At 40.7% G+C, this 18,697-nt stretch overlaps 1 protein-coding gene and 1 non-coding gene across 2 annotated transcripts in view; both read right to left on the reverse strand.

Moving 5' to 3' along the window:
* The window catches only part of LOC117993757 (spherulin-2A-like), a 146,028-nt gene that overhangs the window by 51,369 nt on the left and 75,962 nt on the right, over nucleotides 1-18,697 (reverse strand). The gene's annotated exons all lie outside the window — the stretch shown is intronic.
* Nucleotides 13,183-13,255, reverse strand: TRNAV-CAC (transfer RNA valine (anticodon CAC)). The gene has a single exon. It is a non-coding gene; the product is annotated as a tRNA-Val (tRNA).

Consider the following 18,697-nt stretch of genomic DNA (forward strand, 5'->3'; position numbering starts at 1 on the left):
ATGATTCAGGATTTTTTAAGAAATTCTCTCACAAATACCTTGTTCTTTACGAAAACAACAAAAAAAAAGGTCAAATCGGTTGATTTGTTCTCAAGTGATGATCTTACATACATGCGGCAATTGATTTATGTACTTAAATTTACCTATGTACAATATTTAAAGCTTTCTTCTTTGTGGGAATTGTTTTATCTCTGGTAACATTAAGAAACGTCAGAATTCCACGGAATTAAAAATCAGACTATAGGTACCTACATCATCTGACAAATGCAACAACCGATCATCAAAAAGTGTAATTTATTACAGAGCGACAAGGCTATCTTGGCGCGTGGCGAAAATCGGAACTAACGTTCCCGTCAAGTGTCCTCTTTCTTCTTGTTTGAATATTCTAAGCCTTTGTTCTCCAACAGCGCCCTCCTGTCAATGTCATTCAAGTGCCAAGAGAGCCTTGTCGCACTGTACCTATCTTGAATAAACTATTTGACTTTGACTTTGACTTGACTGTCATTGGTAAAGGTAATAGGTACAGTATAATTACAGCGAGCAATTTGGAAGGTAACGGCTCGAATGCGCCACAATAACTCGTTAGGTGTATTTAGCAAGACGCATGGCGCAATAATGGAGCCCGGCCGAGTTATTGCGTTACATACCGCTGCTATACTGCTTATATACAACCGGTATATAACTGTAATCTATACAGAATGGGTCGGTTCAAAGAATTTCAGAGTGTCTCCATCGTTGGGCTCACTTGGTCACGTGATCCGAGACAATGCTACCTAATTCAAATTCAAATTTCTTTATTGCGAATATGGGTAAACAGTGCAGATATTACAAAACAAAAAGGTACAGCCAAATATCAATATAAATCTGCCTATTAGCATGCAATATGTTATGATATACCTAACTACGTGTACATATTATGTAGTTTTGATAAAATTAGTCACATTAAATACTTAGTCACAAAAAAAAATACAAATTTAAATTTAATTTGTATTTGTAGCTGATGCCCGTGACTTCGTACGTGGATTTAGGTTTTCAAAAATCCCGAGGGAACTCTTTGATTTTCCGAAATAAAAGTAGCTTATCTCACTCTCTAGGTCTTTAACATACATACACGTGTACATAGGTAGAAAAACAAAACTCCTCCTTTTTGAAAGTCGGTTTAAAAAGTAAAAGGAGTAACATAGGCATGTTACTCCTTGGGTATTCCTCTATTTATCTGTGAAAGTCCCGTCAAAATAGGTCCAGCCGTTCCGAAGATTAGCCCGTTCAAACAGTTAGAACTTCAATTTTATTTAATTAGTATAGAGTATAGATGCAAAAATGTGATCGTTTGTTGGTTTGCCCTTCATTCACGCTACAACGGAGCACACTAGTAAGCTACACTTGTAAGTTTTGCTTACGACACTAATGTAAACACGCTTACAAATGCATTCACAGTAAAGTTGTCAGTTAATTACGTAAGCTATTTACGTGAGTAAAACTTAGAGGTGTGAACACGGCCTTATATTGCTGACATAATCTCTTTACAGTCAAACGGATTTTTTTTGTGCCACCAATAAAGAAAATTTCCCCAAATAGTTTTCACGTGAATACGGAATGTTTGAAGAAGGAAGGAAGGAAGGTAGGGATAATGGTCTTTCCGCCTTCAACCCAACCAAAACGCAAATTCTAGTTGCGGATACACCTGTAAGTTTTACTCACGTAAGTAGCATACATGATTAACTTACGACACTAATGTAAACACGCTTACAAATACACACACATTAGTAAGGTGTCAGTTAATTACGTAAGCTATTTACGTAAGTAAAACTTACAGGTGTGAACGCGGCCTTATATTGCTGACGTAATCTCTTTACAGTCAAACGGATCTTGTTTTTTTTTGCCACCAATAAAGAAAATTTCCCCAAATAGTTTCCACGTAAATACGGAATGTTTGAGGAAGGAAGGAAGGAAGGTAGGGATAATGGTCTTTCCACCTTCAACCCAACCAAAACGCAAATTCTAGTTGCGGATACACCTGTAAGTTTTACTCACGTAAGTAGCATACATGATTAACTTACGACACTAATATAAACACGCTTACAAATACACACACATTAGTAAAGTTGTCAGTTAATTATGTAAGCTATTTACGTAAGTAAAATTTACAGGTGTGTACGCGGCCTTATATTGCTGATGTAATCTCTTTACAGTCAAACGGATTTTGTTTGCCACCAATAAAGAAAATTTCCCCAAAATAGTTTCCACGTGAATACGGAATGTTTGAGGAAGGAAGGAAGGAAGGTAGGGATAAGGTAAGGTCTTTCCGCCTTCTCCGTATAAAGTTACATAGTAAGAATTCCTTAACTATTTCGGCTCGGTTTAAGGTTGGGTTAACCGCTTATATTTTAGAGGAGTGTGTGGCAGAGTGAACTAGAGTGAGGGAACTCTCGGTTTGATCCTGAACCGACGATATGTCAAATATTAGGTTACTAGCTGATGCCCGCGACTTCGTACGCGTGGATTTAGGTTTTCAAAAACCCCGTGGGAACTCTTTGATTTTCCGGGATAAAAAGTAGCCTATGTCTCTCTCCAGATCTTAACCTATACCCATGCAAAAAATCACGTCGATCCGTTGCTCCGTTGCGACGTGATTGAAGGACAAACCAACAAACAAACACACTTTCACATTTATAATAGGGGTAGTGATGTTAGCGTTTAGACTACCGTGAGTGATTTCCAATATACATGGACAAACTGAGTCCCTGTGAATAAGGACCCTGGATGGGTTCGAAACTAGTCGGGCTAACGTCGAAAAAATACGTGAGTAAAGCTGTTTTGTCATCCATGTGCTAGGCTATATGGGTGAGATGAAATCAAAGAAGAACCGAAGACTCACGAACCGAGGGTTCCGTATGACAGTCGTATTTTTTCGACATTTTGCACGATAAATAAAAAACGGTTATGCATGAAATTAAAAAAAAACCTGTTTTAGAATGTAGGTACAAGTTTCCCTTTCTAATGTGTATTTTAAACAATTAAATATCACTAGCTTTAACGGTGAAGGTAAACTTTGTGAGGAAACCTGCGTGCTTGAGAGTTCTCAAAGGTGTGTGAAGTCTGCATGCCTGAGAGTTCTCCATAATGTTCTCAAAGGTGTGCGAAGTCTGAGAATCCGCACATTCGACGTTAAAATGGAACTAAATCTAAACGCAGTAGTTATAGGGCTTCCTCTATATCGAGGAAAGGTGATGTATATTATTGACAATAACTGAACGGCACGTAGCCCCGCCAACGCCATGTCGACGAACAGTGAAACTATAGAGTGGACAATTTGTTTTTCTTTCGCTATTGGTGTAAATTCGTGGGCCACTGTCCACCTTCGACGGCGAGAGCTGGAGCGGACTGTATGCGGGTTGTTTTAGAGTTTAGAAGGCGTCCACGCAGGTGAAAAGGGGCACATGAAGGACAAAGGATTCGTGCACTAACCTTGACAGTCTGCAGGCAGGAACAAACTCGGCACACGCACTAAGGGGTCCCTCGAATATGCACAATTCACTTCACGGGACACTTCGGGGCGTATCTTCAGACAAACAGCGGCGAACACGGATTCACCTTCCTTATTGGGTTGTATGAACACGACGATGCGAATTGTCAGCGTGGCGTCTCGCGGAGCACGCAGAACATACTGGCGTCGTGGCGTTGTATTTGACACCACGAACATAGGCAAAAGTGCACAAAGGGGAAAATGGAGGGTAGGTAGATAAAATAATCGTGAAAACCTTGTTAAATTATGTTTATCCAAAAGTACCAACAGGTGGCGCCACCACCTATAAAAATATTTTCGTAAAATACCTACCCTCCTTAATCTAAAACCGCACAGCACGCCACCGCAAACAATATTTAATTAAAATATAATATTTTGCAATAAAAATAATTTTATCTCTATAAGTACCTACCTACTATAATAGAGATAAAACCACTGAGTTACTTCAGCAAACTGTTTATTTACTTTAAACACAGCGTTTTCTCTAAAGAAAGGTAGATGTGCCTTAAATTTTTGAAGGTATGGGTACAAAGATCCGAGTCATATGGATCCGAGACATGGTCGCTAACTATGGGCCTCATAAGAAAGCTCAAAGTCACTCAATGGGCGATGGGTGGATGGCTAGCTATGCTGGGAGCATCGAAATATAACGCTGGGAGTTTCTCTACGTGATCAAATCAGAAATGAGGAGATCCGCAGGAGAATTAGAGTAACTGACGTAGCTCAACGGGTTGCGAAGCTGAAGTGGCAATGGGCAGGGTACGTAGTTCGAAAAACCAATAGACGTCGGGGTCCCAAGGTGCTGGAATGGCGACCTCGCCCTGGAATGCGTAGCGTTGGAAGACTCGTTTGATATAGTCTGTCTGAGCCACTGGGTTCATTCGGTGCAAGACCGTGACATGTGGAAGTCCCTACAAGAGACATATGTCAAGCTGTGGACGTTTATCGGTTGATAATGGTGATGATGATTATCACACAGCCTCTCCACACATTGCCTTGTTCCACATGGAGCCACGCGCCGGACAGCAATACGCCAATAAAATGGACATTAGGCGGACCAGTGTACAGCACGCGGCACGGACACACAACACGACCTCTATCTTTACACTACATAATAAGGGAGGTCACCGACGGCAACTTTTGTAGTGATGAGGAAATCTGCATGCCTGAGAGTTCCATAAAATATCTCGTCGGTGTGTGAAGTTTGCCAATCCATACTTGACCGTAGTGGACTATGACCTAAACCCTTCTCATTCTGAGAGGAGACAAGTACCTATAGTGTAGTTTTAGTGTAGAGTAGTAGTGGGCTGGCGACAGGTTTAAAAAAAGTAGCGGGCAAACGAGCAGGCGGGTCACCTGATGTTAAGTGATAACCGCTGTCCGCTGTCCATGAACACTTGCAGCACCAGATAAACCATGAATGCGTTGCCGGATTAAGGGGATTTTATACATCCTCTCCACAATAGAAATCATTATAACATTGCCTTGTTATCAAAATTCCTATGCTCCCACAAAGTAGTCCGCGTTCATAGATTCATTCGGTGCAAGACCGTGACATGTGGAAGTCCCTACAAGAGACATATGTCCAGCTGTGGACGTTTATCCCACACACATAATCGCTACAAAATGTCACCGTGGGTGAGGTCCCCTAACTGCTATAACGTCTCTCCGTGTCGGTCGCCCACCGTACATCCTACTTTACTATACGCAAACAAGCATCATCAGGTACAAAATGGTTTTACGTTATAGTTTGGAAGCTAACTGACAAAACTGAGAAGTTTTGGGTTAGATGCGTTGCATAATCATAATTAATTTTGCTCATGCTCATGCAATTATACATGGGGTCTTAAAAATTAGGTAATCCTTTTGAGCCTCAATAGCTCAACCGGTATAGGAGTGGACTGAAAACCGAAAGGTCGACGGTTCAAACCCCGCCCGTTGCACTATTGTCGTACCTACTCCTAGCACAAGCCTGACGCTTAATTGGAGAGGAAAGGGGAATATTAGTCATTTAACATGGCTAATATTCTTTAAAAAAAAAAAAACATATCCTGCCATCAAAAGCATGAAATTAAATGAACCCAGCATCTCATCTCACCTTCTTAAAATATTATTGTGTCATTATGTAAAAATTATTAATTATTCAAATGCATTATTCAGAATTTGTCATTCAAAAACTCATCAATATTATAACAGACTAGCTTATTTCACGACTTCGTCCGCGTGGACTACACAAATTTCAAACCCCTATTTCACCCCCTTAGGGGGTGAATTTTCAAAAATCCTTTCTTAGCGGATACCTACGTCATATTAGCTATCTGCATGCCAAATTTCGGCCCGATCCGTCCAGTAGTTTAAGTTGTGCGTTGATAGATCAGTCAGTCACCTTTTCCTTTTAGTATATACTAGCTTATGCTCGCGACTTCGTCCGCGTGGACTACAAAACTTCAAACCCCTATTTCACCCCCTTAGCAGTTGAATTTTCAAAAATCCTTTCTTAGCGGATGCCTACGTCGTAATAGCTACCTGCATGCCAAAGTTCAGCCCGATCCGTCCAGTAGTTTAAGCTGTGCGTTGATAGATCAGTCAGTCACCTTTTCCTTTTAGTATATATTTAGATTTTGTTTAATAAAAAATTAAATACTTAACGTCTACAAGATGAAAGGTTCATTAAATTCATGCAGGGTCAATGCATCCGAGGGGAAGAGCAGTATTCGGGCCGGTGCACCCCGGTAACATGGCTAATAATTTCTCTTCAGCGATATTGTTGGCCTTGGCTAATGGCCTGGCAGGGGGAGGTTTCTCCGCGTGTCCCTCTGACTAGCAGAGGGCACAGTGGACGAAGCGAAGGATGGGACGCGGGCGATCGCGTTGTCGCCCGTTGGGTCTCCGGTAGCTATCTACCGGCAAAGCCGTGCCGCCAAGCGATTTGGCGTTCCGGTACGATGCCACAAAAGGGGTGTGGGTTTAATAACCCCTTCCAGGTTAGCCCGCTTCCATTTTAGACTGCATCATCACTTACCACCAGGTGAGATTGCAGTTAAGGGCTAACTTGTATCTAAATATTAAAAAAAAAACCCTCAGAAATGAGCCGGCATAGGACGCAGACAAATAGAGATAGAGAGAGACCTTTTGTAATCTTTCCTTAAAATATCTTCCGACCATCTCCGCAACTAACGCTTTTACTTTATTTATTGTTATTGTACGTATAAATAAGACGCACGCACACCCCGACAGTTAGTATTATGTGTAATGAATCTTATTTACCGCGGTGATGATAAGGGAGTATAGAGAGAGAGCCAGCGCGTGCCAGACCTTCGTTATTTTATAAAAGTTGAAAGTTTCACTGCGTATTGCCCCTGACGACCTCCTGGGCACAGTGGTATTTGCTGTGGTCTTTTGTAGAAAAAGAAGATCTAGGAGTGATCAGAAACAATATACCTAAATATCTTAAGATGGAAATAACGGATGTAAAAAAAATCAAACGCGCACATACACAACCGGGAAAAATCGGCCTTCTAGTGGGAGGTCCCGGGTTCTATTTCTGGCAGGGATTTGAAATTTTATAATTTCTAAATTTCTGGTCTGGTCTGGTGGGAGGCTTCGGCCGTGGCTAGTTACCACCCTACCGGCAAAGTCATTCCGCCAAGCGATTTAGCGTTCCGGTACGATGACGTGTATAGAAACCAAAGGGGCATGGGTTTATTAAAGACTGCCATACACCTTCCAGGTTAGCCCGCTTCTATCTTAAGTAAACTGCATCGTCACTTACCACCAAGTGAGATTGCAGTCCAGGGAGAACGATGAACTAGTTTTAGAATTTAAGAGCGTCTGGCAGGGGGTTGCTACGACTCTAGGTGTCTGGCAATGCATGACTTGATTCTTAACACTATTCCGAACGAAATATAAGAACAATTACTTTATATTTTGACGTAAGGTTTTTACACCTTTTTTACACGTTATCTACCAAAGCCACCAAGATCCAAACTTCACAGTAGCTGATGGTTTTTCTATGAGTTGAGAACAATACGCAGATAAACTTTCAGCTTTTATAAAATAACGAAGGTCTAGCCCTCGCTGGCTCTTAGTCCATAGGAAGTACCCAAACAACCTCGATAATGGTCAGAGGTATTATTTGATTTATTTCGCCACTCTTTATTATAATATTATCTTGTTTTATTGAGCCAATAATATTCTACTTACTTATATTATAAAATAGCTTATTCCCGCAACTATGTCCGCGTGGACTACACAAACTTCAAACCCCTGTTTCACCCTCTTAGGGGTTGAATTTTCAAAAATCCTTTCTTATAGCGGATGCCTACCTAAGTCATAATAGCTATCTGCGTGCCAAATTTCAGCCCGATCCGTCCAGTAGTTGGAGCTGTGCGATGATAGATCAGTCAGTCAGTCAGTCAGTCAGTCACCTTTTCCTTATATATATTTAGATATGTTTTCCAAGTTCCAACGCATTTTCGGGTGCGAAGTCGTCATTCTAGCACCTTGGGACCCCAACGTCTATTGGTTTTTGAAACTGACCTTTACCACTCCAGCTTCCCAACCCTTTGAGCTATGTCGTTATTCTTGTTGGCGGGGTGATTACGTAAAACGTTGCAGTAGCGACAGCAACGCGACAGCAGTAGCAATGCGATAGTTCATTTGCTGTCTCTCTTCTTCTTCTTTCTTATTTTGCTTTGTGGCTATTGCTGTCTCTCTCTAGCTGGACATTTGACAGCAATGTTCGCGAGATTTACGCCTGCCGCAAGCCTGTCGCGAGATACGTAATCAACCCGCTGATCTCCTCATTTTCTGAGTTGATCACGTAGAGAAACAGTGGCGTGCACAGGGTTTGAAGCCAGGGTATGCATTAGTTAAGTAGGAACCTGTTTACTGGCAGGTCATAATGAAAAATATGCATTGAGCTAAACAACTGGGGTAAGCAGTGCATTTATGCCTCTATGACCTGCACGCCACTGTAGAGAAACTCTAAGCATAGCTCTCTCCATCGCCCGCTGGTTGACTCTGAGCTTTCTTATGAGGTCTATATTGAGCGACTATGCCTTGGATCCATATGTCATCACTGGCAAGTGACAACACGCACTGGTCTTTGAGCATTAGGTGGACAGAAGACATCAAACGAGTCTGCGGGAGCCGCTGAATTCAGACGGCTCAAGGCAGTGGCATGGGGAGTCCCTACAAGAAATCTAGCTATCCAGCCGTGGACGCCTAACGATTGATTATGATGGACGATGAAACCATGAAATATACATGTAATATGTTACATGAAAAATACTATTAAAATAATTTGTTTCCTATTATTATTAAAACCCCCATAACCCTACTACTAACCGACAAATTCTCCAAAAGTTTGCAATGTTCCGTGAATTCAGGAACTAAGATTAACTGCGTACAAGGCGCTCAGAACTGGTTCAACGCCGGTTAAACCCGGTTTCATCCGGTCTGATCCGGTTAGTCGATCGCTTAGTAATACCAAAACGTTTAAGAATTCTTGCATCCAAGACAAGTTCTTAAAAGACATTCAACAGACGAAATAGAGTAAGCTTTTGTGGTAGGTACATAGATTTATCGTAGGAGTGCTTTGGATTTAACTAGATTATGCTCGCGACTTCGTCCGCGTAGACTACATAAATTTCAACCCCCTATTTTACTCCCTCGGGGTTTAATTTTTAAAAACCTCTTTTTAGCGGATGCCTATGTCATAATAGCTAGGCATGCCAAATTTCAGCCCAATCCGTCCAGTAGTTTCAGCTGTGCGTTGATAGATCAGTCAGTCAGTTAGTCACCTTTTCCTATTATATATTTAGATTAAAGTAAGTACCTAATGAAAGTAAAATCAAATGCATTTGCTGGCACCATCACCATTGTCATTATCAACTGATAGTCGTCCACTGCTGGACATAGGTCTCTTTTAAGGACTTTCACACACCACGATCCAACAGCTGTTATTCCAGTCCAGCTGCTGTCCAGTAGAGGGGGATCTTCCGACGGTGCGATTATCGGTTGAGGTTGCTATTCTAGCACCTTGGGACCCCAGCGTCTATCAGTTTTTCGAACTATGTGCCCTCTCCATTGCCACTTCAGCTTCTTGAGCTGAGTAACTCGTTGAGCTATGCCAGTTACTTACTGTGGTTCTGCTCTGGATCTCCTCGTTTCTGATTTGATCACGTAGAGAAACTCCAGGCACAGATCTCTCCATTTCCCGCTAAGTGACTCTGAGCTTTCTTATGATAGAGGCCCATAGCAGAGTGAGCTACGGTTACCATAGTTAGCGACCATGTCTCAGATCCATGATATTATATCGTCACTGGCACTAGGTATGCGAATAAACAAACAATTCATCATGCCAAAAGAATCTGATTTGAGACCTGCTGCTAGAGTATTGACCAGCCATAAATTTAGACTTAAATTAAAAATTTTGGGCATCTCAAATATAAATATCACAGTTTTAAAAAGTCTCGTAAAACCCTAAGTAGACAGATTAACTGCATGCACGAGGCGCTAAAATCTGGTTTTATAGCGGAAAAATCCGGTTTCATCCGGTCTGAGCCGGTAGCGATCGGTTGGTAATATATTAGGGTCGCCGATGTCCGAAGAGGGACAGACACGACGATTTAAATATTTTTGACTTTTGACAGACAGTACAAAATGTCTCCATCATAGACTTGTATTATCAACTGAAAGACGTCCACTGTTGGATATAGGTCTCTTGTAGGGACTTCTACAGTCTAAATACCCTGGTGTTGAATAGATAAATGTATAGATATAGATACATTAAATAAGTTATTTAATAAAGCATAATATCTATCTATCCTGTACGAGGCAGCTAGAAGTAAAGCCTATTTAGTGCTTCCATGCAACTTTGTTACAACTTTATTATAAGTATCATCATCATCATGATCAATCCATCACCGGCTCACTACAGAACACGGGTCTCCTCTCAGAGTGAGAAGGGTTTTGGCCATAGTCTACCACGCTGGCCATGTGCGGATTGGCAGACTTCACACACCTTTGAGAACATTATGGAGAACTGTCAGGCATGCCAGGTTTCCTGACGATGTTTTCCTTCACCGTTAAAGCAAGTGATATTTAATTAATTAAAACGCACATAACTCCGAAAAGTTAGAGGTGCGTGCCCGGAATCGAACCCCCGACCTCCGATTAGAAGGCGGACGTCCTAACCACTAGGCTATCACAGCTTATTATAAGTTTACTTCGACTTAATGACGATTTTCCTGGCGCAGGCGTTGGTCGCTGTAGTCTTATCTGTGGGGGGTTCCCGGCAGGGGAAATCAGGAATTTTATAATTTTTAAACTTTCTCTGGGTTGGTGTAGTGGGTTTCGGCCGAGGCTAGTTAAAACTCTACCATACCACCAAGTGATTTAACGTACCGGTAAGAGGCTGTGTAGAAACCACAGGGGTATGGGTTTAATAAGAACTGCAATACCCCTTGCAGATTAGCCCGCTTCCATCTCAGACTGCATCATCACTTACCATCAGGTGAGATTGCAGTCAAGGGCTACTTTGTGTCTGAATCCATACTAATATTGTAAATGTGAAATGTGTCCGTCCGTCTGTCTGTCTGATAGCTTTTCACGGCCCAACAGTTCAACGGATTTTGATGAAATTTGGTACAGAGTTAACTTACATCCCGGGGAGGTCGGACGGATTTTAAAGAAAAACCTAAATCCACACGAAAGAAGTCGCAGGCATCGTCTAGTAAAAAAATAAAGAAATAAGTAGTTTTTACACTTTACGCGAAGAACCCTAAAAACCGCTTCTATTTGGCAGCGCTAATATATTAGGGTCGCTAATGTCCAAACGGCCGGACAAGGCGATTTAATTCGATTTGAAAAAAATAGATAGGGCTTTAAGATGGTTCCGTGAGCTTTGTAAGTGATATTTTGTGGTTTAGGAAGGGTGTAATGAATATAGGGGTAATAGCGATTGTTTTTTATTTTATGGGGGTCTTATATTCTCTATCTCTACTTCGATTCAGTCTCGTGTCATTTCTTTCTTTCAGAGCCTTTGGTCAACATTAATGTGGAGGTAACTACAGATAACTACAGATTTTTTTGAAAATAAGAATATTAGCCATGTTAAATAATTATCTACTGGTAGATATCTCTTATAGAGATAAGTGCTTCCCTGTCCACTTTTACTCTCTTTTTCTCTTTATTGTAAATGTTTTTGGTACAAATTAAAAAAAAAAATATCCCCTTTCCTCTCCAACTAAGCGTCAAGCTTGTGCTAGGAGTAGGTACGACAATAATAGATAGTGCAACGGGCGGGGTTTAAAACGTCGACCTTTCGGTTTTCAGTCCACTCCTTTCAGTCAATTCCTAAGTATTTGTACTTACAACCTGGATCGCATTGACCGCAGAGATTTTGAGCGGAGGGATTTAGTCCTCTGCACGAGTTTCCCCATCAGAGGACCATCCATCTTATCAGCTAGGTATCATGCGCAAAATGCTGTTGCTGGTTCCACGGTCTGGATAATAGCGAGGCTGTTGAGGCTGCGACAGATGGCATCGAAGCGATCTGTCCGGGCAACAGTAAACATAGCCGATGCACTACAGAAACCGCCGCAACAAAATCATGAACGAATTATTATATTGGACTCGCAGCGCATCGCGTGTACTGAAACCAGGCTTGCCGAATAAGCATTTGGTTCTTTGAATGATGAAGTTTATTGATAAATTCAAGGGTGCTAGTGAGTTTCTTGAAGTTAGGTCCGGATACTTTAATCCAAAGCTATCCCTAATCTATTCGTGGACTATCCCGCCATGAGTCTTTAAAATAATGACAAATTACTGACATTAGCAAGCAGGCTAGGTCCATTTGTCACAATAACCTAGATTCAGGCTAGATTTAGGCCTACATCCGCTCGTTAAGGCCTAATTGAGATATCGCAGACTCACGTCCATTTAAACTTAACGAATTTATTACTGGCGTGGATGGCAGAGTCGAAATGGAGAAGGCATTTCTAAACTTTACTTGACAGACAGACAAACAGATACAGTTTATTTTACGTAAAAATAACATTGACATAGTACCTACGCAGTAAGTAATTTCGCTAAATCAAAGAGTTGCCATGGAATTTAAAAATAACCTAAATCTACCCGGACGAATTATATCACGCAATTCATCTAATAATAATAAAAATAAATATGCTTTATCTAGTAGGGACTTACTATAGTATAGTAGGTACTCTAAATTTTATCGAAGTACCTACATACTAGATGAATTGCGTGATATAATTCGTCCGGGTAAATTTAGATTATTTTTAAATCCCATGGCAACTCTTTGATTTAGCGGGATAAAAGTAAGTCTGTCTAGCTAGGTCTTTACATACCTACCTATCGATCGATGTGATTGAAGGACAAATCAACAAACAAACATATATTATTTGTTTGTTGATATACTATTACTTAATAGATAAAAAGGATAAAGATATTAGATAATAGTTGGTAGATCTCACCTGGTGGTAAGTGATGATGCAGTCTAAGATGGCAATAAAGCGTTTTTCATTAATTATTTCATTCCATTCATTAATTCCACATATTAGACCCAGCCGCTCATCGCCAAGGTCATAAAAAACAGAAAAAAAAATTCTGCCTAAAAAATTTAAAAAAAATGTTTCCGCCCGGGATCGAACCGGGGACCTTGTGCGTGTGAAGCACACGTGATAACCGCTACACTACGGAAACTACTCTGATGCTGGCGAAATACTGGTATGCTAACTTTGTGTAAATAGTTAAACCAACTCACTGGCCAGTGATATCTACTATCATAGACCTCCTATAGTCTACTATCTACTAATCTAAGTACGCTGGAAGTGCGATTGCCGACCTGTTTTTTGATAGTTAAACCGACAAAGATGTCAGTGCCTCTAAATACAAGTACAGTATACGGCCGAAAGTAATGTACATCGACCTTTAGAAGGAGATAACAGATTTGTAGAGGAGTCCCTGTTGTTGAGACCGACAAAATGTCATTTAGGTATGAGTGACAGAGAACGCTCTACAAAGCCGAAATGCCATTCTAAAGGCCGATGTACATTACTTTCGTTGGCGTACTGGACTTGCTACTGCTGACCTGTTTTTCAAGCAACTTAACTTAATCGCGCTTAATTTTGGCGTTGATAGCAGCAGTAAGCGTCATCATCATCAACCGATAGTCGTCCACTGCTGGACATAGGTCTCTTGTAGGGACTTCCACACGCCACGGTCTTGTGCCGCCTGAATCTCAAAACCGCCCACCCGCCCGGCATAGTGACTCTGAAGCTAAGAGTCACTCAGCGGGAAATGGAGAGAGCTATGCTTGGAGTTTCTCTACGTGATCAAATCAGAAATAAGTAGATCCGTAGAAGAACTAGCATAACCGACATAGCTCAACGGGTTGCGAAGCTAAAGTGGCAATAGGCAGGGCACATAGTTCGTAAAACCGATAGACGTTGCGGTCCCAAGGTGCTGGAATGGCGACCTCAAACCGGAAGGCGAAGCGTTGAAACTTGGAAGACCCCCACTAAGTCGGCGGACGACATCAGATGAGTCGCAGGGAGCCGCTGGATTCATGTTAGTGTGCTCGGAAGCAAATGACAGATCTCATTTCCTTCCGTGTAGTAAATGACACCTGTCTGTAGAGGAAGCAAATGACACCTGCTTGCGAATTTAAGCCGATCCATTTAAGCGATTTTGACGAAAGGTACAAAAATGGCTTGCGTCCCGGGGACGAATAGATATAGGCTACTTTATATCCCGGAAATTGAAAGAGCTCTAACAGGATTTTTAAACAATCTTTATCCCGCCACGCGGACGTAACCGCGGGGATCATCTAGTATTCAAGATGTATTCAAGTATCTTTTGTTTTACCTTAAAATCATATTTTTAAGCCTGTTTAAGTAACGTTATAGCTTAAAGCACTTGTCCCATTACAGACGAGGAAGCGGCTAGCTATTGCCTATTTTTTTAAAGCGAGCAAATGAGCATGCGGGCCGCCTGATGTTAAGCGATTACCACCGCCCATGAACATTTGTTGCCAGGCGTCCGGATAAAGCCGGACACAGTCAGGCTTTTTGGTTGTATGTGCGGCCAAATTAGTCGGTGTCCGGCCTGTCCGGCTTTTGTTAGTCTTTAGTCTTAAGTTTGTCAATTTTTTACATTTTACAATAATAGTAAGTAAAGTAAAGGATGATGATTAATAAATACGACAGGTTCATTCATTTGAGTTTTGTTGAATTTTGTATTCCATTGCAAATTGCAATAGTATTAATCGAAAAAGAAGACTGATTCATTTAATTTTTTTGTTTTTTATTAGAATTTAAGAAGATTTAAAGGTAAATGATATAGGTATGAAGTGATATACCTACTAAGACTTAAAAAATTAAGTTTCTCCGGCCTTTTTACCTAAATATCCGGCTAAACTGGCTGGTCTTTCCGGCTTTTCAGTTTAAAGACCTGGCAATCCTAGTAGCACCAGAGGAACCGCCGATGCGTTGCCGACCTTTCAGGGATTTGTTATCAATTAAACTTTTACAAGTACTTTTGAATCGTCAAATGCATCTACCACTGGTTCGAAATGCCTTTCCTACCTAGAATAACCAGCAAGAAACTCGGCGGTTGCTCTTTTCAATGATTTGATATAAGTACAATATTATGCCATAACATTAATAATTGCAGTCCCGCGCATTGCTGGAACTGTAAATTTAGGTGTGTCTGAACCTATTTTATTTATTTACTAGCGATCTGCCCCGGCTTCGTACGGGTAGCTTATTACAATTGTCGTAGGGATCTCTAATGTTTTTGAAAATTTGTGAATTTGTGGCTATGTACATTACTAAAAAAAAACTAAAAACTTAGGTCAATGTATGTATTAGTTTATTCCGGCGCTTCTTCTGCTTGAGGTCTTTTGACATTATTACTCAAGTATTAGAGGCGCCGGGATAACTAACCTAACTTTACAAAATAAACGTTTTCTTTCTTTCTTTCTTTATCTTAATCGTCGGCTGTCGAACAAGTGCCTATAAGGACGGTGGGGTAAAAACGTTACGGCTAAAATCCAAAATCCAAGAGGATTTGCCTAAAATCATCCACTCAGACCTGCGTTACGACTAAATATCTTTGTTTATTTAAGATTTAGTGGAAAAGTGGAAAAACCTACCTATCTAATGGAAAAATATTCCATCGAAAAATACACAGAACACAAAATAAGTATAGAAATGATAAATTCAATTTTATTTAATATAGACTAACTTGTGGCGCTTATGCTAAACCAAGACTCTACCACCGGTTCATACAGCAGATTCTACTTAGAAGAGCCAGAAAGAAACTCAATAGTTACTCTTTTACTGAAGGAATGCAGTGAACTTAACGCTGCGTAGATGACTAGTGAAACATCAGTGCGCGTTACTCTAAAAACAAACATATTTGCATAGCCTTACAGCTTAATTTACGTTGCTTTGTATGCTAGAAAATTATGCTCTTTCAAATATTTTTGTATGAGTAGTTGCTTAAAAGCCGTCGATATACTGTTACGGTTAGAAATACATCTTCATCATCAACATTATCTCAAAACATCATTGGTCTATTTAGCACAGGTCTCCTCTAGGAATGAGAATGGTTTAGGTCATAATCCACCCAGCTGGTTAATTGCGGACTTCGCATACCTTTGAGAACATTATGGAGAGCTATCAGGCATGTAGGTTTCTTCACGAAAAAGTTAAAGCAAGTGATGTTTAATTTAAAGATAGCATTTCTATTACCTTATTATGATTCTGTGGTGGAAACCTACTTAGTGGAAAAAGTATTTCACCAGCATAAAAGGTTACAATGCCTTCTTTTATCCTTCTTTTGTGTATTTTAGGTAATACTTTCCTTAAACCGTGACTTCGACCGCGTGTTTTATAAGCCCTATAATACCTATCTTAAATAGAAATCTATATTATTACGCTACGACTAGCTTATGCTCGCGACTTCGTCCGCGTGGACTACACAAATTTCAAACCCCTATTTCACTTCGTTAGGGGTTGAATTTTCAATACTCCTTTCTTAGCGGATGCCTACGTCATAATAGCTATCGCATGCCAAATTTTAGCCAGATCTGTCCAGTAGCTGTGCGTTGATAGATCAGTCAGTGAGTCGTCAGTCAGTCAGTCAGTCAGTCAGTCACCTTTTCCATATTTAGACTAGCTTATGCCCGCGACTTCGTCCGCGTGGACTACTAAAATTTTAAACCCTTAGTTTAGGGGTGTAATTTCGAAAAATCCTTTCTTGGTGGATACCTAGTCTTTACAAAGAATACACCCTCGAAATTTCATGTCTCCAGGACCAGCGGTTTAGGCTGTGAGTCAATCAGTCAGTCAGTCAGTCAGTCAGCTCAAACTACTGGATCGATCGGGCGGAAATTTGGCATGGCGATAGCTATTATAACGTAGGCATCCGCTAAGAACGGTTTTTTGAAAATGCAATCCCTAAGGGGTTTGAAATTTGTGTAGTCCACGCGGACGGAGTCGCGGGCATCAGCTAGTACAATATAAAGCAAAATTAGATAGATAGATAGTATATTGGCTCAGTATGTAGTTCCTCATTCCGAGACTCAAATATTTATACGAAATCGCTGTAGCCGTCCCGCGGGACCATAATAAAGGGGACCCGAGCGTTGACGACCCTTGACGAATATCGACATAGGCTGAGAGACCACGTCAAAATAAATGAAAGTAGCCTATGTTACTCCCTGGTATTTCTCTACTTGTCTGTGAAAGGCCCGTCAAAATAGATTCAGCCCGCTCAAACAGACAGACAGACTAAAATTAAAAAAAAACGGGAGAAATAGTTATGGTACAGTTCTAATAATAACCATTATGAGTTTAATATGTGGTAGTTATTTCGAAATTACAGACAGACACTTCAATTTTATTTATTAGTATAGATAAAAAGAATTTTAGCATGTCTTGGAACTTGAGGTTAACCAATGAACATGACGTAGATCTGTTCAACACGCAGTGTCCCGTTATTGCCCGCACTAGAGTTCATAAGTATTTCATAAGTAGAAGTCCTTCTTATTGAAGTCTATTATTATGGGTTGGTATGGTTCATTCCTGGGTTTCTTCATCGGATGAATGTGTGAAAATAAGTAAGTCTATCTTCGGTTGTATGCCCCGCCTTCGGACATCTCAATGCCGCAAAAATCTCAAGGCCGGTTGAGTTTGTTGTGGGCTCTTCACAGACCTGGGCGTGTTTGGAACACTCGTAGCTTTACTGTTAAGTTTGCGTAATAATTATTACCACTATATCTTACAAATCCAACAACTGACTATCGAAAACAGTAATTTATTACCCACTAGCTGATGCCCGCGACTTCGTACGCGTGGAATTAGGTTTTCAAAAGTCCCGTGGGAACTCTTTGATTTTCCGGGATAAAAAGTAGCCTATGTCACTCTCCAGGTCTTTATCTATACCCATGCAAAAAATCACGTCAATCCGTTGCACCGTTGCGACATGATTGAAGGACAAACCAATAAACCAATAAACCAACAAACAAGCACACTTTCGCATTTATAATAAGGGTACTGATTTTGAATAAATCATTTGACTTTGACTTTGATTTTCATATAATTTGGTTTGCGACCGTGGTCTCCTGGCCTATAAAGGGGCCGAGCTGATGCGTCCACATTTATACGCGAGTATAAAAGAAAGGCACGTCCCGTCCTGTGATGGCGCATGAAAATTTGATGTTTCCTACCTGTGATAATGGGACATGTATTAAACGGATCTTGGAACTATATAGCTACCTTAATGCTACCTTAGTAAAATAGGTACTTTACTACGTATTTTACTTACTTTCTTCAAGAAGGTACCTATATAAAATCGACAAAGAGGTTAGCCGATGAATCCAACTCGGTTGCTTCGAGATGTCTACTCGTCCAAAATCTTTGGACATAAATAGTACGTAAGTCTTCGAACAATACGAGTTGCCAGCAATGAGTTTGTACGGGAGCGGTGTGTAGGCTGTAGATCTCCTACTGAGCGGTTGGTTTGCTCAGGAGCGCCAGCTGGGCCGACCATTGTCTCTTGAAACTTCTTGATAATAGGCTACTTGACTCATATCTAATTTCGTCCAATAAATGATTATTTATTATAGTATTTTGCTTA

The sequence above is a fragment of the Maniola hyperantus genome, chromosome 25 (genome assembly GCF_902806685.2).
Source record: "Maniola hyperantus chromosome 25, iAphHyp1.2, whole genome shotgun sequence".
Taxonomy (NCBI): domain Eukaryota; kingdom Metazoa; phylum Arthropoda; class Insecta; order Lepidoptera; family Nymphalidae; genus Maniola; species Maniola hyperantus.